The sequence below is a fragment of the Alexandromys fortis genome, unplaced genomic scaffold (assembly GCF_014885135.2).
Source record: "Alexandromys fortis isolate MF-2015 unplaced genomic scaffold, M_Fortis_MF-2015_v1.1 scaffold_48, whole genome shotgun sequence".
Classification (NCBI taxonomy): domain Eukaryota; kingdom Metazoa; phylum Chordata; class Mammalia; order Rodentia; family Cricetidae; genus Alexandromys; species Alexandromys fortis.
Window position 1 is genome coordinate 9,216,842 of NW_026067947.1, and position 22,104 is coordinate 9,238,945.

The following is a 22,104-nucleotide window of genomic DNA, read 5'->3' on the forward strand; positions in this document are numbered from 1 at the left end:
AACCAAAAGTTAAATTAAACATATTATTTTATAAATGGCCTTGACCAGGGTTTTATTGTTTTATAAAATGTTCCTTATTTTAAATTGGACTGGTAGATTCCCTATGATCCAATCACATTTTACACTTTTAATGGAACAATAAGTAAAACATGCCTGATGAGTGCAGGTTCTCTTCCCCTTTTACCATCACTGATGATGACTTGATTAGAAGGAAAGTCTCTCAAATTTCTCATCTTTTATTCTCAATTTATCTTTGTGTTTCTTGCCTCTTCTGTGCAGAGACAGTGAAACTTTGTAACTACCCTCTCCTAATTAAAAAGATTTCCATGGTTTGAACATTCACTGTCAACCCTTTCTTGTGGATATTAGTATGGTAGATATCTAAAAGTGACCTTCAATTTTACCATTTTTTGAATAATTATTGATCACAACTTCACTGTATAAGATGTGTTTCCCTACTACTACTGATTTTACTTAGCTTTTCATTTCCTAAATCAGGTCTAAAAGAGGTAAATAGGTATCTTAAAAATGCTTATACTTCTAACTATTCCTCTCGTATATTTACCAAAATCTTTATACCTTCTAAAACTCTTGCAGTAGATCCTAACATAAGCACTTGTGTCTCTTTTTAGCTATGTTTTCCTCTATTGACATATCAGGTAATTTCCTATTTCCTTTGCTGAACCACCAGCAGTGTACTCCACCCATTCATATTTCAATGGTCATTAGAGACATAACAAGAGTTGTTTCAGATTTGGGAGTACCTCTTCTCCATCTTTCCCCAAGAACTGCCTTTTGATATTGAAAAGATGTAATTGCCCAAAGTTTTAACCATAACTTATGCTCACCAGAAAAAATATTTGTTTTCTTATGAAATGAACTATGAACATGATACTGATCATAGCCTACTATCAGGCTAAAAGGTGGTTATAGAAACTCTTAACTAAGCCCTTTCTTTCTAACTGTCTATCTCCTATAGAAGTTCACTATATCTTCTCAATTTTCAAATTCTTCACATAATTATTTATATTCATTTACAATTCATGATTAGTAACAGATTTTGTCATAACCTTAAACACTTGAATAAAAATCCTGTGAACAAACAACAGAGAAAAAGAATGGGTTGTCCAACTGAAATGAAAACAAAGTTCTTGTCTTTAGGCTTGTTTTCTACTAACAAATGCCAGAAAGCAATATATTTTTCTACAGATTTTTTTTTAAAAAATAACAATAAACTAAAACTATACAACCAATTACTATGACTTTCCTAGAAAACACTGACAACAAATGATACTTGGGCATATGTGAATGTTGAATTTTACCTTCTATGTTAAATATTGGTGACCTCAAAGCCCCTGTCTAAAGAGAACATGTGTGTGTAGCTCTTACTCCTCACCAGTGAACCTTCCATTTGCACACGATGGAGGCTACTACAGAAAGCTATACTTGCTCAAAGCAGAGAATATGGGATTGAGGGTTTCCCAGCCCCAGCTGATATATATTCAACATGATCTCTACACATAAAGTACAGGGAACATCATGGAAGATGGATGAGGAAAATTATAAGTGCCAGAGAGACATGATCTTCAAGATATGACACTGATACTTCACCCATGAGATCTCAGTATAGTCGCCTAAATAACAGTAATACAATGATAACACCAGTTGGCAAGTCAATGTGTATGGGGAAGGCTTTACCTGCTATACCTGTAGGAGATCAGTAGCTACTGAGAAAGGGAGAATCAGTCTTCTTTACCCCCACCCAATAGGTTATACATTTGTAAGTAGTCAGCCCTAAGGATATGTACATATGGGAATCATAAAGTGGACTTAGTAGTGTATGTGGAAAACAATAATCATAGAAGACGGAAAGAATTTGAGAGGGAGTGGGGAACATAGGAGAAGTTAGTGGGTTGGGGGAGGGATAAAAATGGAATAAATACAACAACACACACACACATACACACACACACACACACACACACAAAGAAATATACTTTCTCCTGAAAGATATTTTTAATGTGCATTGGTGGGTTTACCTTTTATATAATCCGTGTAAGGATGTTAAATCACCTAAAGGTGGAATTACAGACAGTTTTGGGCAGCCACGTTTGTCCTGGAAACTGAACCCAGGTACTCTGGAAGATCATTACCCTTGACACCTAAGTCACCTCTCTAGCCCACACCGACAGTTTATAAATTGTCACAAATGCTTCTGTCTTAGTTAAGGTTTCTATAGTTGTGAAGAGATGCATAGTCATGGCAACTCTTATAAAGGAAAAACATTTGATTGGGGTGGCTTACAATTTCAGAGGTTTAGTCCATTATGATCATGGCACAACAGGGTGACTAGCATGTGTACAGACATGCTGCTGAAGAAGGGGTTGAGATTACCATATTCTGATCTGAAGGCAATAGGAAGTGAACTGTCTAGGCATAGCTTGAGCAAGGAGACCTCAAAGTCCACCCCCATAGTGATACACTTCCTTCAATAAGGCCAGACCTATTTCAGAATAGTTACACCTCCTAATGATACCACTATCTATGTGCTCTGGAGGACAATTACATTTAAATTACGGCAGCTTCTCTTTCGAAGTGTGGGACAGGTCTCATGGCAACAACATCCTTGAAACAGTGTTAGAATGCATAATTCAAAGGTCTACCCAAATTCAGTGAGTCAGGATTTTAATTCTATTAGTATGTCCCAATACCTACATCCCATTTAACTTATGGATCCACATAAAATTTAACATTCTAACATATAACTGTTATTTTTTTTTAGGATTTTAGCATTTATCCCTCCAGTTTAGATATTACATCAACACAGTAACTTAAAAAAAAAGATGCTCAGAGATACCTCTTGATGAAATATGTATCATAAGCACTAGGAACAACAAAGATAGCACTGGATGAAATGATTTTCAATGACTGATTTTGTGTGTGCAGCTTTCTATGGTATGGAAAGTATTTGCTATCTCATACTGGACAGTAAAAGAGTAAAGAAAACCTGCATGTTGTGCATCTGATTGCCAGAAACAAAAGTCATAAAATAATTACCAGATTAAAATATCATATGATGCTGAGCGGCTTTTTTTCCTGATTTCTTCTTATATGTTTGCACTTTTTCAATAATCACACATTTTCAAATATGAGAAATGTATTTGAATAATGTAGGAATTTGTTTTCTATGAGGAAAACTGAAGGGGGAGTTAACTATGAACATGTGTATTGGGCCAGTTTCTGTATATACTTTAGAACATCTTGCACAAGGTGCTATTATCTTCCATCTTGGAAGCTTAGTACAAAATGACTCAGTGTTACATGATGGAGGTGGTTCTTGTATCTTATCTGTTGCTCTCATTGGTTAATAATAAAGAAACTGCCTCGGCCTTCATAGGACAGAAAATTAGGTAGGTGGAGTAAACAGAAGAGAATGCTGGGAAAAAGAAGCTGAATCAGAGAGTCGCCATGGTTCTCCCACTCCAGACAGATGCAGGTTAAGATCCTCCCTGGTAAGCCACCTCGTGGGCTACACAGAATATTAGAAATGGGTTAGAACAATATGTAAGAGCTAGCCAATAAGAGGCTACAGATAACGGGCCAGGCAGTGTTTAATAGAATACAGTTTCCGTGTAATTATTTCTTTCCATAACCTAGCCATGCGGGTGGCTGGGTGCTGGGGACGCAGCCTCGCCACTCCTAATTCAACAGTTACACCAAGTAATCAGCAAGAGGTAGTGACTCCAGTGTTCTAGGCTTTGTTGCTTCTTTCTTCCACCATTCTATGTGGCCTTCCTCATGCTGGGATCAAAAGGATTACATGCACTACATACATGGCTATGTTATAAACATTGACCCCAGGGCCCATGAAACCATTAGAAGTTGAAAAAAGATCAGTGTAAACAATGAAAAACAAATCAAACTATGACATAAGTCCCAGAGTTCTAAAATCTCTTAGAGTTGAGAGTAAGTTTGTACTGTTCCAGACTGCTCAGAGTCTCTTTCCTTATACTTGGGGCATTGTACACAGTGATCTATATTTAAAAATTTGTGGTTAGTGCTTCATTTTTTAATCCCATTTCTATGTATGTATTATATTATTTTACTTGGCCCCCAAATGTTTCCCCTTCCTTATTATTCCCTAACATAAACACCAACTCTATCCATTCCTGTTGTCAATTATGATGACTGCTTACTGCTTACTAGAATTATCTAACTTATTAGAATTATCTAACTTTCACCAATTTTCAGTGTCAATGACCTGGACATTTGCTTGTGTTAAAATGATGCTCATTGGCAGCTCAGAAGCTAGAGTGGGGTGATGAGAGTAGAGGCAAAAAACTAAGGATTTTTCATACTATAAATACACAGTGATGAATCATTGTTTCTTATTCACATTGTTATGAGTTGATTTGACTAGTTCATATTATCATGACATTCCCAGGTTCTTAGGAATTTCTTTTGTGTCATTAAATGTTTTCAAAGATTAACCAAAATAGTTTCTTACCCTAAAAAGTTTTTGTTCTCTCTCACATTGCTAATACTAGTCTATTTCTAGTAGACAATATTGTTTCTTAATTAACCGAATTAGCTTTGAAATTAGGCAAACCTAGCTTATGTTTTCATAATTCTTGTCATTCTCTGTATGAACCAAAGACAAATAGTTTCCCCACATCTCAGTTTCTTCATATCATTTCTTATCCCTCAATGCCATTTCTTTTATATTCCTTGGCCTTGCTATTTTTTCCTGACTGTTTTCATGTCACTATTCTAATGAAACTCAATGTCTCCCCCTCTTCAATCTAAATATTCCCTTAAGAATTTTCTCAAATATTGCAGCTTCTCTACTCATCCCACAACACCCTGGTTCTGATATGTTCAAATCCCATTTTTTTGTCAACATTTTCCATAGAAAAAGAACTAATAGGTAATGTAAGGCTGTTGTGTGAGACTGTCTGAGCATAGCCAACACAAATATCCATTCACCCGACACAAAAAAACAAAAACAAATCTAATAATCATTACAACAGTAACTAATTTGGCAAACTGTTGACTTTATTGGAGTTGCTTGCGAGTTCTTAAGTAAGGAGTTATTTACCAGATTTGGGATGATTCAAAGGCAGCTGTATCAATAAAAACCCTTTCCAAAATGTTGCTAACTCACAGAAGCAAGGATTCTGGAGCTCTCAATTTGACATGCAGGGAGCTCAAGCAGGTCTGAAAGTTTCCCCTTTGTAGCTTGTCTCTTTTGAGTCTGTTTTCTTGGAACTTGCTTACTGCTTCAATAACCCTGGAAAGTAGCTTTGTGAATCTGCTAAGTCTCAACTCTGTAGGTGTCAAGTTGTTTTATTCTCCCCCAGAGTAATCCTGAGGACAGTCTTTCAACTTGACATAAATGGTTACACCACAGTGGTCATGGGGTAGAAGATTATAAATTATAAGATGTTACATGAATCCTGAAAGTGATTGGTCCAAAAGCTCTGGTGCAGGTTGACAGGCTGGAGACTTGGGATGGTTCAAGACACAAATGATGTAAATAAGCAATCTTCTAACATTTAGACATGCGGGCCTTTGGCTCTTTTCAAGTCTTCAACTGATTGAATGGGGACTAACTTCATTATGGAAACAAGCTGTTTTCTGAAAAATATTCTTACCTTGTATACTAATTTTCATAAAATCACTTTCCAGAGTTAATCCAAAAATTACAGAGTCATCTTTTTTTTTGTGCAGAGATTTCAGAGAAGATTTAACAGGGTCACAGAAGACATACTTAAAAACTTATGGATTTATTTATTTATTCAGTCCTGCTATCCACTTTTAATGCAAGGGCTAGGGATGTTGGGGATTTTCTTCTTGTTTATTTTGATACCCTTGTCCATTACATTGAATGTTATAATTATAAACTATGTTCTTAGTAAGTAAATTGACTAAGGAAATATAAAATTATATGGCCATTAGATATACTTTTAATGTAGTTGTCTTTTATTTGTCTTTAGCTTCTTCAAAGATATTTGATTGAAGATATAGGGGGGAAAGTCTGTATATAATACCAACATACAGATGCAAATATATGTATACACACACACACATACACACACACACACAGGTTCTGGGGAACCCAACACTACATGACCAGCTTATTACTGTGATGCACCAAGCATGACTTTCATTCCAGCATTTTCTGGATAGAAAAAAAAATAGGTATCTTGAAATAAAAAGAACATGGAATTTATAGACTTTCTCCTCAAAACAGTATTTGTGTGTTTATGTGTATATCTGTGAGTTTGTGAATGTTTGTGTGTGTGAGAGAGAGAGAACGAGAGAGAAAGGAGAACCCAAAGAAAAACATATAGGCATCCTCCTGAATATTAACCTTCATCAGGCGATGAAAGGAGACAGAGACAGAGACCCACATTGGAGCACCAGACTGAAATCTCAAGGTCCAAATCAGGAGCAGAAGGAGAGAGAGGAACGAGCAAGGAACTCAGGACCGAGAGGGGTGCACCCACACACTGAGACAATGGGGATGTTCTATTGGGAACTCACCAAGGCCACCTGGCCTGGGTCTGAAAAAGCCTGGGATAAAACCGGTCTCGCTGAACATAGCGGACAATGAGGACTACTGAGAACTCAAGAACAGTGGCAATGGGTTTTGATCCTACTGCACGTATTGGCTTTGTGGGAGCCTAGGCAGTTTGGATGCTCACCTTACTAGACCTGGATGGAGGTGGGTGGTCCTTGGACTTCCCACAGGGCAGGGAACCCCAATTGCTCTTTGGGCTGACGAGGGAGGGGGACTTGATTGGAGGAGGGGGAGGGAACTGGGAGGCGGCGGTGGGGAAGAGACAGAAATCTTTAATAAATAAATAAATAAATGACATAGAAAGTGAGAAAAAAAGAAAGAGAGAGAGATAGAGAGACAGAAAGAGAGAGAGAGAAGAAATGGGGATGGCAGAGGAAGGAGGAAGACAGGAAGAGAAAGAGAAAGGGAAGCTATGTATACATTAACAAATGCTAAACCTAATATATAAAGCAAATTACTTGTTTGTGTTTATTTAATTGAAGAGAGTTACTAAGCCTATTAATTGCATTTTTCATCAATTCTAATCAGTTCTCAAAAATACTGGCAAACAAGCACAGTTCATAAAAGTCTAGAAGAGTGATGGCTCAGAGGGCAAAAGGCTTACTTTACAAGAATGAATAACCAACTACAGATCTCCAGAACCTATGTAAACAAACAAAAAACCTGATGGCTGAGGAGGTGTGCACCCCTATAATCTCAGCAATGGTAGTCCTGGAGAAAGAACCATCTCAGTGGCTATGACCAGTCTATGATCTCTCTATTCAGGGAAAGACTCTCTCTAAGAATTAGGTGGAGAAAGATAGAAGACTCAATTTATCTTCTAAACTCCAAATGTGAATCTTTCTTTCAAATACCAAGCACATATAATAGCACACATGTACTCCCACAGAAACACACATATATACATACACATGAAAACAATAACAACAACAATAAAATCACTGATCTATCTTCCTCTCCTTTCATCCAAAGGAGGAAAAGCTGTGAGTCATCAAAATCATATCCAAGATATCCCCACTATATAATAGAGCTTCTAAGCATTACAACTGGATCTAAGTCTTATACATATCCCTGCCCCCTTTTTTTATTTTATCATACAATATAATCCTAACACAGTTTCCTTTCCCTCTATTCCCAGTTTCTCCCCCATCTACCCTCCCCTCTGGATCTGTTCCCTTTCAGTCTCTCACTAGAAAAGAACAAGTTTCTATGGGATAACAATCAAACACGACAAAATAAAATTTAATAAAATAAAGCAAAAATCATCACACCGAGGCTGCACAAAGCAACCCAACAGAAGGAAAAGAGCCCCAAGAGCAGGCACAAGAACCAAAGAGGCACTCATTCGCACACTAAGGAGTCTCATAAAGATACTGAGCTGAAAGCTGTGATATACAAATAGGAGACCTGGTGCAGGTCTGAGGAGGCCCCGTGCTTGCTGCTTCAGTCTCTATGAGTTCATTTGAACTTTGCTTAGCTAAATGAAAGGGCTTGTACTTCTGTAATCCTCTATCCTCTCTGCCTCTTACGCTTTTTTGTCCTTCTCTTCCATTAAGTTTCCTAATCTCTGAGGTGGGACAGATTTAATCAAAACATCCAACTTGGCACTTGGTGCTTCAAGGATACCCTCTCTGAGTAATGTCTGTCTATCTGTGGGTCTCTGAATATTTTCCCAACTACTGCTAGAGGAGGCAATAAAACATCTTCCTAACCTCCATTCTTCAAACTGTCCTTTACAAGGAATGCAAGAGTAGGACTAGATAGAATACATTCTGCCTTGGAGTACCTCTTACTTCTGGAAGGAAGAAGTTGGAGACATAGTTTGACTTTGCTCTGAGTGGCCAGGCAGTACCTGTGGCTTCCAGATCTGCTTAGTTTATTTCAAATGAGCCTTAGATCACTGACTTTTTATGGATGAGGCTGACATACTTAGAACAATATGAAATGTGTCACTATAACATATGAAATTCAATCTTCATGTCCATTTTAGATACAACTAGAGAGCAGAGCAGGAGGAAGCTTTTCAAATGGTGACTGACTAAGGCACTGATCTATGAGGATAGCAGAATATTGTTAGTCATTTTATTACATTTTTAAATGACCAGTCGTATTTCATTTTGGTTTAGATCCCTGGGATATCTAGTCTATGGTTCTTGATCAACCAAGCAGTACCACATGTGGATTGCAATTTGTGGAGTGGGTCTTCCATCAAATCATACATTAGTTGGTTACTGCCACAAGCTTTGTGTCACCATTGCCTTAGCATACTTTGCAGCCAGAACACATGGATCCCTGGTTTTGTGGCTGTGTTTGTGTTTATGTTTCTTTTTTAGTAGCCTGAAGAATATCTTCCTGTACCAAAGACCACCAGAATGTAGGTGGAAAAGTTCTATATAGTAAGAAGTTTGCCCTCTACAAGTTTAAAGAATTGCGTGCATATTATTTTCAGCAATGTGGCCTTGTTGACAGTTTGTGGAGAGTCTATTGTCTTGTTAACAGCCTGGGTTGTTTGTAATTTCCATGTGAGCCCTTCACCAAAAAAGCAACCCATAACTTCTATTATTTCCTTCTCTCTGGGGCGTCCATATGTGTCCTCTCTAGTTCTTTCCTCCATACCTACCTTTCTGGGTCTATGAATTTTAACTTGGTTATCATTTATTTGAGGACTAATATCCACTTATAAGCAAGTAAATGCCATATTTACTTTACTGGGTCTGGTTTACTTGACTCAGAGTGATTTTTTCTAGTTATGTCCATTTGCCTATCAATTTCATGATTTCATGTTTTAAACAGCTGAGTAATCCTCCATTGTGTAAATCTACCACGTTTTCTCTATGTATTCTTTTGTTGAGAGACATCTAGGTTGTTTCCAGTTTGGAGCTATTATGAATTGAGCAGCAATGATCATGATTGAGCATTTGGCCTTTTGGTAGGATGAAATATCCCTTGGTTATATGCCCAAGAGTGCTATAGCTGGATCTTGAGATCTAGCAATTCTCCACTTCTTTGATTTTCATAGTGCCAGTATAAGTTTGCATTCCCACCAGCCATGGAGGAGTGTTCCTCTTGTTCCACAGCCTTCTGTTATTGATCTGTCATTCTGACAGATGAAATATAAAATCTTAATGAAGTCTTCATTTCCATTTCCCTGATGGTTAATGAAGTTGAACATTTCTTTTAGTTTTTTTCATCCATTTGAGTTTCCATCATCGAGAATTTTCTGTTTAGCGTGTATCCCAGTTATTAATGGATTGTTGGGTTTTGGTTATCCAGTTTCTTGAGTTCTTTATATAGTTTGGATATTATTCATCTATCAGATATAGTGTCAGTAAAAATCTTTTCAAATTCTGTGGGATGCTGCTTTGTCTATTTTGTTAGATATTAAAATGGCGACAACAAATTTTTCTTAGGTTTATTTCCGTGGAATATCTTTCCCCAAACTATTACTCTGAGGTAATAGCTAACCTTGATGTTGAGGCAGCAGAAGGATAAATCCTGTTTTCTGATACATTCTGTTTGTGTTCTTTTTATTAGGAGAATTAAGATCATTTATATTGAGAAATAACAATGACCAATGCTGTTTATTCCTATTATTTTGTTGTAGGTAGTGGTGGTGGTATGTGAGTGTGTGTGTGTTTGTGTTTCTGTGATTGTGTTTTCTCTTTTTTGATTTTGATAGTATGAGATTATTTATTCATGTGTTTTCATGGATGTAGTTAACCTCCTTTGATGGGAGTTTTCCTTCTAGCACCTTCTATGGGATTGGATTTGCAGATAGATATTGCTTAAATTCAGCCTTATCATGAAATATTTTATTTTCCCCATTTATGATGATTGAAATTTTTGCTGGGAATAGTAGTCTGAGCTGGCATTTGTGGTCTCAGAATATTTAGCACATCTTTCTTTCAGAGTCTCCATTGAGCGTAATTCTAATAGATCTGCCTTTATATGTTACTTGAATTTTTTCATTGCATCTTTTAATATTATTCCTTCATTTTGTACATTTAGTGTTTTGACTATGTGTCAAAGGTACTTTCTTGTCTAGTCTAATCTATTTAGTATTTAATATGTTTCTTATAACTTTTTTATTTTAACAGAACTTGCCTCAAGTTTATTTGTAAAAACAGCATAAGGTCCTGATCATAGGCAAATACTGTATAGATATTAACACCAGTCCATCTGTCTTCACATTGGCAGACTGAGACCTTTTTTATGGGGCCTTCACAGGGGCCTGAGCACCTTTAGGAGCCTGAGCCGCAGCTGAGGCCTCTGCCTTGGCTTGAACCTTGGGCTTTGTTTTTTGGAGCCTATGACCCCTGGCGATGTAGCTTCTAATCTGCTTCCCCAGCTTGGGGTGAGCAATGAAAGTGAGACAGGTGAGTTTGCACCTGGGGCCCTTTGGCATCTTGGGCTTCACCACCTGGGGCTTCACCAGGGTCTTGCTGGCGTCTGCACGTGCACTCATGGTCTTTGCATTATTTGCCTGCATCTTCTTCAAGCCTTTCTTGTTGTGCTTCTTGGCAAAGCGCATGTTCCTCAGGAACTTGGGGTCGACCCTCTTGAGAGATTAGTATCTTTGTGACCGAGGTTTCCTGATGCCATTTCTGTGCCATTTCCGGGACTGATTGTGTGTGGTGTGGTTCTGGACGGTAACCCGTGGCTCCTGAAGCACCTACCATCCCGTAGACCGGAAGACTGTTTCTTGTAACTTTATAAGCATTTTCTTCCTTAGCTTAGGAAAATTTTCTTCTTTGGTTTTATTGAAAATATTTTCTGGGTCTTTGAGCTGGATTTCTTCTCCTTCCTCTTTTCCTAGTATGCTTAGATTTGGTCTTTTCAGAGTGTCCCAGAGTTCCTGGGTTTTGCTTTATGATTTTTTTAAATTTAACACTTTCGTTGATCAATGTATCTATTTCTTAAGTATCTTCAACATTTGAGTGTCTCTCTTACATCTCTTATATTCTGTTGGTGAGACTTGCCTCTATAGTTCCTGGTTGAATTTAAAAAGTTTTCACTTCCAGAATTTCCACAGTTTTTGTTTTCTGTTTTTGATTCTATTTTCTGTTTTTAGGTCTTGAACAGTATTATTCATATTCTTCCAATGTTTGTGTTCTACTGGATTTCCTTGATTTCTTTAAGGGGTTTATTAATTTCCTCTCTAAGAACTTTTATCATTTTCACACAAGTAGTTTTAAGGTCTTTTTCTTGTGTTTCAGCTGTGTTGGAATATTCAGAGCCTGTTGTGATAGGTTTGTTAGGGTGTAAAGGAGACACATTATTTTGCTTGTTATTGTGTTTTTACGCTGCCATCCAGGCATCTGGGATAGCGATGATTATAGGTAATAGCTGCTGATTTCAATTTTTGTCTTTTTTCGGTCAGTGTTTTCTCCCTTGGTTTCTATTTCCTCTGTAGTTTTTAGGGGAGTGTGATGGATGTGTGTGGCATGGTAGGAAATTTTCTATGGACCTGATAAGTGTGGCCTCTTGGGGTTCCTGTTAAAATGTCTTTTTAGATATTGTGATCTGATACTTAGGAATGTCCTAAGAGGTCTAAAAGGGTTCACAGAAGGAAGGAGAAAAGAGTGCTCAACTCGGATCTACTTAGTCTCCTTGGAATGGGTGTAGACAGTGAAATGAGGTCACCCCAGAAGGTCTGATACAGTGCAAGGGATGAGACTGGGGCATTGGGTATTTCCCTGGCCTGCTCAGCTGCTGTGTTCCTAGGAAATGACTGCTGGTGTTAGAGGGTGGGATGAGTTGGGGGAGGAAAGAAAGGTGGGATGAAAAGATCTTCATGATCTCTTGGGGATGGAGTGAGAAAGGTAATAGCAGGTGTTCAGCTACAGAGCTGTGGATCAGACTGGATGGTATTTGAAATGGAAGGTCAAAAGGAGAAGTGAAGATCTGTAGTCAGCCTATATACTTCACAGGCAGGAGTCTCTCTGTTTCATTTCTAATTTAACAAATATGTACAAAACCCGGGCATTGTTCACCAGCATCTACTTCTTAGTTACTTTCAATATCTACAGGAGTGAGTCATTAAAATAAATAATCATACATTTAATAAGCCACATAGAGGGAATTACCAAGAAACTCAAGGGCAGTGGCACCATAAAATTTGTCACTACATTCATCTCCCTTCACAAACTACTGAATTACAAAAAAACAATGCTGACTTCCTCTTTAACTGCTAGACAATCAATCTCATTGGAAGTGATACTCAGAATTATCATGTAGGATATTTAAATTTAAGGCATTATCATATGTGTTACCATGTGAGAATGGGTAATTTATAGTATGAGAAACTCGTTTTATCTTTTTTTTTCTCCCCAGCCTAGCCATTTCTTTGTTGATTCAGTAGTTACTACCTGTGGTTATCAGGGGCATAATCTTCCCTTTCCAGGACCACAAATAGGCAATGGGAATATTAGTTCAGCTTTAAGTTCTATGATATTTGCCTGCTGCTTTTGATCACATGAGAAATTATTGTGTGCAATCTTCTGGGGGAACTTTGGGTAACTATGCATGAACCAGTACCTATTGTTCTAAAGATCTTGCCAGAAAAAAAAAATCTTGCCAGGTAACAATCTTTTCTGCTATTCCATTCCAAAGACACACTGGAAGACACAGGAGAGTTAGAATATGCATGGCTTAAAAGAGACATGATAAAAATATATTTAATTTTTTAAAAATAAGTAAAAATTTTAAAAAGAGACTGGTTAGAGTTCTCCTTTGATATCCTAAACCTAAGAAGTGTCCTTGGGAATATTTACATGTTCTCCTACCAGTCAATTGTGGAGAAAAATGGAGAGGCAATCAGGGGAACCATTACCACAACCCCAGGGATGTACACAATCCTGATGAGGAAGAAAGATTTTAGAAGACTTAGTTGTTATCACTGGTAATTCATGAACTTTACTATTCTGAAATATTTCTTCTAAGATCTCCGCATTTTGAGTTCAGGCAAAATTTTTGATTATACTGGTTTGTAAACTTATCTTAGATATTCCTCCTTAAAGTGAGAAACTTAAGAAAAACTTAGACACAAGGAAAAGTCTTGTATCTGACTTGCTAGAGAAGAATAGTGGACTAAGGAATGAATTAGGATTTGATAAACAGAAAGTACATGAATCATATCCTACCAAGAATTTGTAGTCAAAATAGCATTCCACTATAAAATGTAGACATGCATGAAATAAAATATAATAATATTTTATAAGCCCAGGTACCATGCAGTCTAGACAGTAATTCCTAAATTAGCATCTCGTGGTGATAGTAGAAAGAACAGAAAAATAGAAAAGATTAATTAGGGAGTCAAGAAAAATGTGCTGAATACATGAGAATTTGCAGTAGCAAATATCTGACACTGGAAAAAAAAACTTGAAAAAAAAATGGATTTCCCATTAAGTGATGCTGAGACAAGTGGTTATTAGTATGGTAAAAACGAAAGAATGCATCTGCTTTATACCATATGCAAATATATTCTGGAGAGATTGCAAATCTAAATATCAGAAAAAAAAGATGCTTTAAAAATGTCAAAGGACAAGATTTACCATTTTTGGAGCAGTCCCCAGTTAGTTCCTTGGGAAGCTGAGGATAGGGAACCTGAAATGACCTTATCCTATAGCAATAATGACGAATATCTTGCATATCACCATACAACCTTCATCTGGTGATGGATGGAGATAGAGACAGAGACCCACACTGGAGCACTGGACTGAGCTCCCAAGGTCCCAATGAGGAGCAGAAGGAGGGAGAACACGAGCAAGGATGTCAGGACCACGAGGGGTGCACCCACCCACTGAGACAGTGGGGCTGATCTATTGGGAGCTCACCAAGGCCAGCTGGACTGTGACTGAAAAAACATGGAATAAAACCGGACTCTCTGATCATGGCGAACAATGAGGGCTGATGAGAAGCCAAGGTCAATGGCACGGGGTTTTGATCCTACTTCATGTTCTGGCGTTGTGGGAGCCTAGCCAGTTTGGATGTTCACCTTTCTAGACCTGGATGGAGGGGGGAGGACCTTGGACTTTCCACAGGGCAGGGAACCCTGACTGCTCTTTGGACTGGAGAGGGAGGGGGAGAGGAGTGAGGGGAGGAGGAGTAGGGTGGGAGGAGGGGGAGGGAAATGGGAGGCTGGGAGGAGGCAGAAACTTTTTTTTCCTTTTTTCAAAAAAAAAAAAAAAAATCCAAAACATAAAATTGATGAAAATTTGGTTATATGAAAACTAAGCATATCACAAATAGACTAATAAGAACAAGATATATACAAGAGTGCATATTTGTAATATAAATAAGTCAAAAATATTTATAGCCAGAATAAATATTGTTGGAGACCAGCTTCGAGGAAGATACCTCTTACCAGTGTAGGGGCAAGGGGATTAGAAAATTAAGTCCAAAAATGTGATTGAAAATAGTAAAACAGAAAATGTAAGATAGTACTGTGAGGGAGTTCCAGTGAATACTAAAGTTTCCCTCATTTAATTTCCATTAGCTTAAATACCCTCGACCCCAAAAGTTAAGAGGAAGATAAAAAAAAAATCGTGCATTAACAAGATACAAGAAAATGAACATACCAGTTGAAGGACGCAGGTTACAGTTTTAGATAAATATTTTGCTGCTAGAACAAGACAACTTAATGGTCACAACTTAGACCAGAATATTCTCTTGACAAACCACTCCCTGGGTGGAATCCATTGATATCTCCTTAAGAGAGTAGGAACTTAGTTGGGTCTTAGACTTTTGTTTGAGTTAGAAACAGATCTATTTCCTAATACCTGAATCGAAGGTCTGGATATTAGCCACATCTGTTGACAATAACCTTGAGAGTGCTGAACTCTACCTAACTCTAGGTGGTACTTTTGTTTGAGGTAGAAACAGACAATAAATTTGAAGGAATAGAAATAAGTTCCAACTCTCTGATCTTTCTATAATCACAGTGGAATGGCTACAACTTTGAGCAAGCTGAAGGTCACTCATCTTCAGAAAAGTAGACATAGGCTCTCATTTTGGGGACCTCCACAAAATAGTAAACAAAAGAATAAAAGAACAAACACAATGACTCACTGGATGTTTTGTTTAAAAAGTAAGTCAAATGACCAGTAAATATGCAAAAATATGTTTAAGCCCAATACATTTCATAAAAAATTAAATAGAATTAAAATCAGAGATAATTTCCTTCCTAAACTGCCAAAAAATTTGAATGTTTAACATGTCTGTTATAAGTAGCAATGTATAAATCATGGAATCCAGATGCTTTGTTAGTAAGAAAATTAAATGATAGTTCTCATATAGACTTGAAGCCAAGTGAGGCAATCAATGGTCTATCTAGAGTCTGTGACTGTGTGCCTCCACTCATAGACAGGAGGAAGAGGGATCATTTTACAACTGTTTCTCAGGACTCATTGTATAACTTGTGTTTAAATGCAAGAAATGAATAAAATATAATTTATATATCTGATTCATGCATAGAAATTAAGTGGACAAAATTAGAACAGACTACAAATGAATAAACCTTACAAACTTGAGAAATAAAAATGTAGATTATAAAACACTGTGGTGCAGATGGTACCACTTAAGTCATTTCAAAAGCACACAGATGATAACACATTGTTTATGGATAGAAACACATATAAAATGCACCAAAACATGGATGGAGATATAACAAGATGCAGAAAGAATTATATTCTATAACATTAGCCAATTCTCATTTCACAGGGACATGGCCATTTAGTGAAAGAACAGAGAAAACTCTTTGGGAAGGAAAGCTGCAGTTTGAGGTTTTAGTAAATATGACTTATTTATCTCTTAATATTCAGTAATATGAAGGAAATACTGAAAATGTCAGGAAACCTAGAATCTAGACTTTAGATAAATGGAGTTTGTTTCATTTAAATAAACTTTAAAATTATTTATTTGTTTATTTTATGTATATGGATGTTTTGCCTATATGTATGTCTGTGGAGAATGTGCATGTCTGGTCACTCTGGAAAGGCATCAGAACCCCAATAGTGGCATTACAGATGTTTGTGAGTTCCATTTGAGTGCTAAGGCACAAACGTGAATCTTATGGAAGAACTGTCAGTGTTTTAATCAGTAAGAAATCACTCATGCCCCTTAAATAGATTCTTTTTATTAGAACTTGCTACAAGTACTGTGTTGAGCATTGAAACTTTAGGAAGTTATCTAACTTAATATTTCTCATTCTGTGATATTACATACTTAAATAATTTGTTAATTAGAAAAATAATTGTAGAAAGTTATACCAAGTATGGATATTAAAGATTGGGAAGATTTTGAGAAGGGCCTATTAATTTTATTTTCTACATGTACATGTATCCATAGAAAGGTTACATAGGATACAGTTTATTTACCGTTTATAATTGCGTTGAGGAGTTGATGATCAACATGGAACTGAGAAGCATACTTTCTAAGAACAGCAAAATACAAGGCAGGTATGGTCAGAAAAGTAAAAATGGGATTGCGAAAGTGCCCAAATGGAATCAGTAATATGACAGCATATGTGGTTAGAAAATATGGAGTAATCCACACTTTATAGAGAGTTTATTAGTCAATTGTGGAATGTTTATGATTGAAAAAAGAAAGAGGGGAATTATTAAATAGCGTGTCTATTTGGCAAGAAATGAGGTTTAGAAATTTCTCGAAGTCATGGGAAGGGAGTAGTAGTAAGTTAATAGAGCAATCTTTTGTATTTTTTCCAGTTTTCTAGCATAGGTCCAGTGGGAGGGTGGCGCAGGACTCCTGCTGTGCTGAAAACCTAGATTGACTTGCCCTCCAGATTTCTCAGAAATGGCGTGCTCATTTGGGAACAGAGTTGCAAAGCATTTTATTCCCATTCCTGTGGTAATGAAGCTTGGACTCCTGCTGAGCCAATGTGAAGTGAAAACATGGGGATGGAAATGTGTTAGCATCAATTAAGCAATAAAGCAGTCAAACTTACTGATACTGTGTGTGAACACATCTAACAAATTTCATCTTAATGAGGCATTGGAGGTTAACATATTAATTGTAGCTTTTAGGTCTTGTGTTGTAACGATAGCCCTCTCCACAATAGACAGTCCTCCTCTTGCTCCATTAGATGATTCTTTTACAAAGCCAAAATTTTAGCACTACACCAAAGACCTATTATCTGACCATTATGTATGTCAAGGAGCCAACAGTGATACTTTAGTTCCCCTTGGTCTCCATTACTGATGTAGAGAATCATGATCTGTCAGTCTATCATTCACCTTTGGGACCAAGTCCTGCGCTTGCCACCACAGTCCTGTGGTACTTTCCCAACCTCTGTAGCCTAGCCTCAGCTGTAAGGCCAGGCTTGACTACTCATCTCCTGAAGCTTTCCTCAGGATCTCTAGTGATGTTTCGATATCAGTGGTTCTCAATATGAGGGTCTTGCCCCTTTCGGGGATCATAAGAGCCTATCACAGGGGTCACCTAGGACCACTGAAAAACACAGATATTTCCATTATGATGCAAAAAAGTAGCAAAACTACAGTTATTAAGTAACAATGCAAATGCTCTTATAGTTGTCAGATCATTACAACATAGGAAAGTATATTACAGGGTCTCAGCATTAGGAATGTTGAGAACCATTATTCTAGATTAATGTATTAATATCTTGCCTACATGCTGTACTAACTCTACCAGCCTCTCTCTCTGCTGCAAGTAAAGCCTCTTTGAACACCTTGAATTCTATATGACCTCTTTAATCCTCCACAGTTATTCTATTCTATATGTATATATAAATATATATGATATATGTGTCTACACACATAAAATTACTACTTTATAGGTAGCATAGTATCTAAGAGTTAAAGTTAGTAAAACATTGAAATAAACGATGCTGTTTGATACCAGTACCAGCTATCAAAGGAATCAGAATTAAGTGGCAAATTAAAGTCAATGGAATTGATTTAAATTGTGAATGTACATGTTACTCAGTGAATTCTAATGTAGAGAACAAAAATTTATCTGTCCATGTTTCTTACATAACTTATAACATTGTTGTTACTGAAAGACTCTGGAGAACAAAATGAGAAAGGATAGGGAAGGAAATGATCTTGCCTTCCTGCTTCCAGGTCTGGGAAATGCCTCAATAGTAGTGACAAGTTGCACTATTGTGGAATCTAGTAGTGTGTTTGAGGTTTCCTGGCTTTTTTTCTCTAAGGCAGTAGTAGTTTCTTCAGAACCAGAAATATTTTCAAGGTTGCAGTTCTACATTTCTTCCTTTATAATATAGGAATAGGGTGACAGTAGCATCTTATATTCATCTACAAGGAATTCCACTAACCCCATCAACACTCTATTTTCTTTTTCTTTTAGGGCAGTGATTAAGTCTAAGAAATATCAAATTATACTACAATAGGTTCAGTTATTGATGTGAGTTTCCCCTCTGTATGTTGTGAATACCATTGGTTAATAAAGAAACTTCTTTGGCCTATAGCAAGGCAGAACTTATCTAGGCAGGGAAAACTAAACTGAATGCTGGGAGGAAGAAGGTGGTGTCGGAGAGAAGCCATGTGGCCTCACAAGAGACAGATGCCAGAACTTTACCTGGTAAGCCACAGCCTCATGGCAATACACAAATTAATGGAGATGGGTTACTTTAAGATATGAGTTAGCCAATAAGAAACTAGAGATAATAGGACAATCAATGGTTTAATTAATACAGTTTCTGTGTGCTTATTTTGGGACTGAGCAGTTGGAAACAAACAAGTGGCCTCACACAATTTATGGGCATGTTGAACAATTTGAGACAATGAAAATACAGAAAAATTTGCTATTGAAATTTTTGGAGCAGTTTCTTATCAGTAATCTATCTATCTATCATTTGTCTGTCAATCAATCAATCAATCAATCTCTCTCTCTCTCTCTCTCTCTCTCTCTCTCTCTCTCACGCACACACACACACACACTTTTTCTAAACATTGTCATCAGGTCAATTGTTATGGTTTAGCCTAACCTTCCTAAGTACAAAGTCCACCCACTGAGCAAATCATAGTCAAAGAACTCAGAAACATTACAGCTGTGAAATGTACTTGTATGACATCCCTAAGGTAGCTGTATCACGTCTGATGTGCCACCTGCTTCTGGACTGCTGGTGACATAAATCCATAAATGTTCTTATTTTTAGTCCAATGGATGATAGGGTTTCTGTTGTTTTATACTAGTTGATGCAATCAAAATGTTTTATATGCAATGTTTTAGAAGAATTTCCTGAACCAACAGAATATAGCATATTGGCATGCTACAACAAGTCTAAGGCAAGAGCACAAGATTTTTCTGTGTGCTCCATCTGAGGACAGTCACTATCTAGGTCAAGTTCACCAACTTCTTTAGGCACTCTTTCCATTGCTAAAGAGTTTTCATATCTACCCCTCAACACACACACACACTTGCATTGCAGATTTTTGTATGTGCACATGCACCTCAGGTGTCATTCTTTGGGGAATATTTAGTATAGTTGCTTTTTACTATTTAGAATCCCTGTGGGGGGAGCCACCACACTGCTCTCATGTATATCACAACAAAGACTTATTCTTTCTTATAAATGATGCCCAGCATTAGCTTGGCTTGTTTTTAGCTAGCTTTTCTTAACTTAAATTTTCCTAGTCTATCTTTTACCTCTGGGTTTTTATCTTTCTCTATTTTTGTATATCCTTTCTTTCCTACTTACTCCATGTCTGGCTATGTGGTTGGGTGACAAGCCCCTTCTTTTCTCATTCCTTATTTTGTTCCTAGATCTTCTCTTCCTAGATTTCTCCTCCTATTTATTTTTTTCTTGCTGCCAGCCCCACCTATCCTTTTCCCTACCTAGCTATTGGCTCATCATTCAGTTCTTTATTGTACCAGACAGGGGTTTTAAGCAGGCAAAGTAACACAGCTTCACAGAGTTAAGCAAATGCAACAAGAAGAGATGGAAAACATCTTTGCATCATTAAACAAATGTTCCACAGCATAAACAAATGTAACCCATCTTAAAATAACATTCCATAAATATCCACCTTGAGTGTGTTGTTTTCTTTTGTTTATTTTTTTTTTTAAGAATTGGGTCTTCATATATTTTAAATCAATAGCTTCCAGTAGCCTGGGACATGCTAAAGGTATAGTAGACTCACTAGCCAGCAAACTCCAGGACTCCGCCTTTCACCACCTTCCCAGTTCTCGGATTACAAGTGTGCATCACCCTACTCAGTTTTTTTTTTCCTGAACTCTGGTTTTCAACCTCAGTTTCTCATATTTGCACAGCAAGGGCTTTACAGACTGAGCTGTGTCTGTAGCCCCTTTTCAAATCTACCTTGAGAGATCTTAACTAAGGTTTGATTACCTGTTATCCCAGACAGGTACTTTGTAGGTAAGGGAGTGGAATCTAGAGTGGCAGACTCAGTACATAAGCAAACATCTCACCTACATAATGTCCAGAATGCTTAAGGCATTCAAGAACTGTTTTTCTATTCCACTATAGAAGACTTTATGAAAATTTAAAACTTTTTCTATATTTTATTCTAAAATACCAGATGTGTGGCTAAGATCACATCAAATACAGCCTTCAAAATTACAGGTCACAATAAAGGTTAGATACTCTCTCAGGCAATTTGTGAATCCTATTATTCAGAAATATTCATCTTATCCCCAAATCTCTTTCTGCTGTCACTTACATTGAAATGGGGAAATCTAGAGACTAGACATTTCTGTATCGTTTATATGGTGACTATTTTGGTATCTTTCTCAGAATACTTCCTGGCATGTTCCAGTGCAGTACTGGCTGTAGATCTAACTAGTCATACTGTGAATGTTCCTTTTTGCTTTTTTGGCAGTTGTTAGTGATTTGGGCACACTCTTGCCACTTAAGTAGTAGACTGTTGTGCTGTGTCTTCAGAAGTATATCTTAGGAGCAGGCAGTTGATGAAGACATTAGGGACTACGAGGTACTCAGGTATTACTATTCCAAGATGGAAATGGTAGTTTCTATCAGATGATGCTTTCCTAGGGCCTGCTGATGGTGATTCTCTGAATGGCAAAGGCAATGATAAGAGAGAGGGCTGAAGCTCTTAACCTCAGCTAGTTGATAGATAGTGTTAGTCTAAACCTTTTACGGACAGAGGATATGGGTAGAATTCCTGCAATGCTGACAACCTGGTCTTGGAGAGCATGATTATAAAAGGAGTGAATGTGACTGAAGGCATGAACTTCATAGATGATGTGACTACTAGAACAATATTCACATCTCTCTGCTAATATTCTGTTTGTGTACTCCAAGGAGCATCACCGCCACCAGATCTGAACAGAGTTGCACTATTCCCCTTAAGCCACATCCAGGGATGATGATGACATTTTACTCTCCAGTCCTTCATCTGGAGTGCCCACATGGGATAGAATGGTACTAAGACACAGCCAGAGCCAGGCAAGGTTTCTGCTGACTCCATTCCCCTGCAAACTTACATACCTGTGGACAACACCAAGGCAGGAACCACATAGTTGCTTATAATCAAATCTGA

At 37.4% G+C, this 22,104-nt stretch overlaps 1 pseudogene; it reads right to left on the minus strand.

The window, feature by feature from the left end:
• Nucleotides 1–10,780: 10,780 nt before the first annotated feature.
• The window catches only part of LOC126506101 (60S ribosomal protein L29-like), a 37,282-nt pseudogene continuing 25,958 nt past the window's right edge, over nucleotides 10,781–22,104 (minus strand).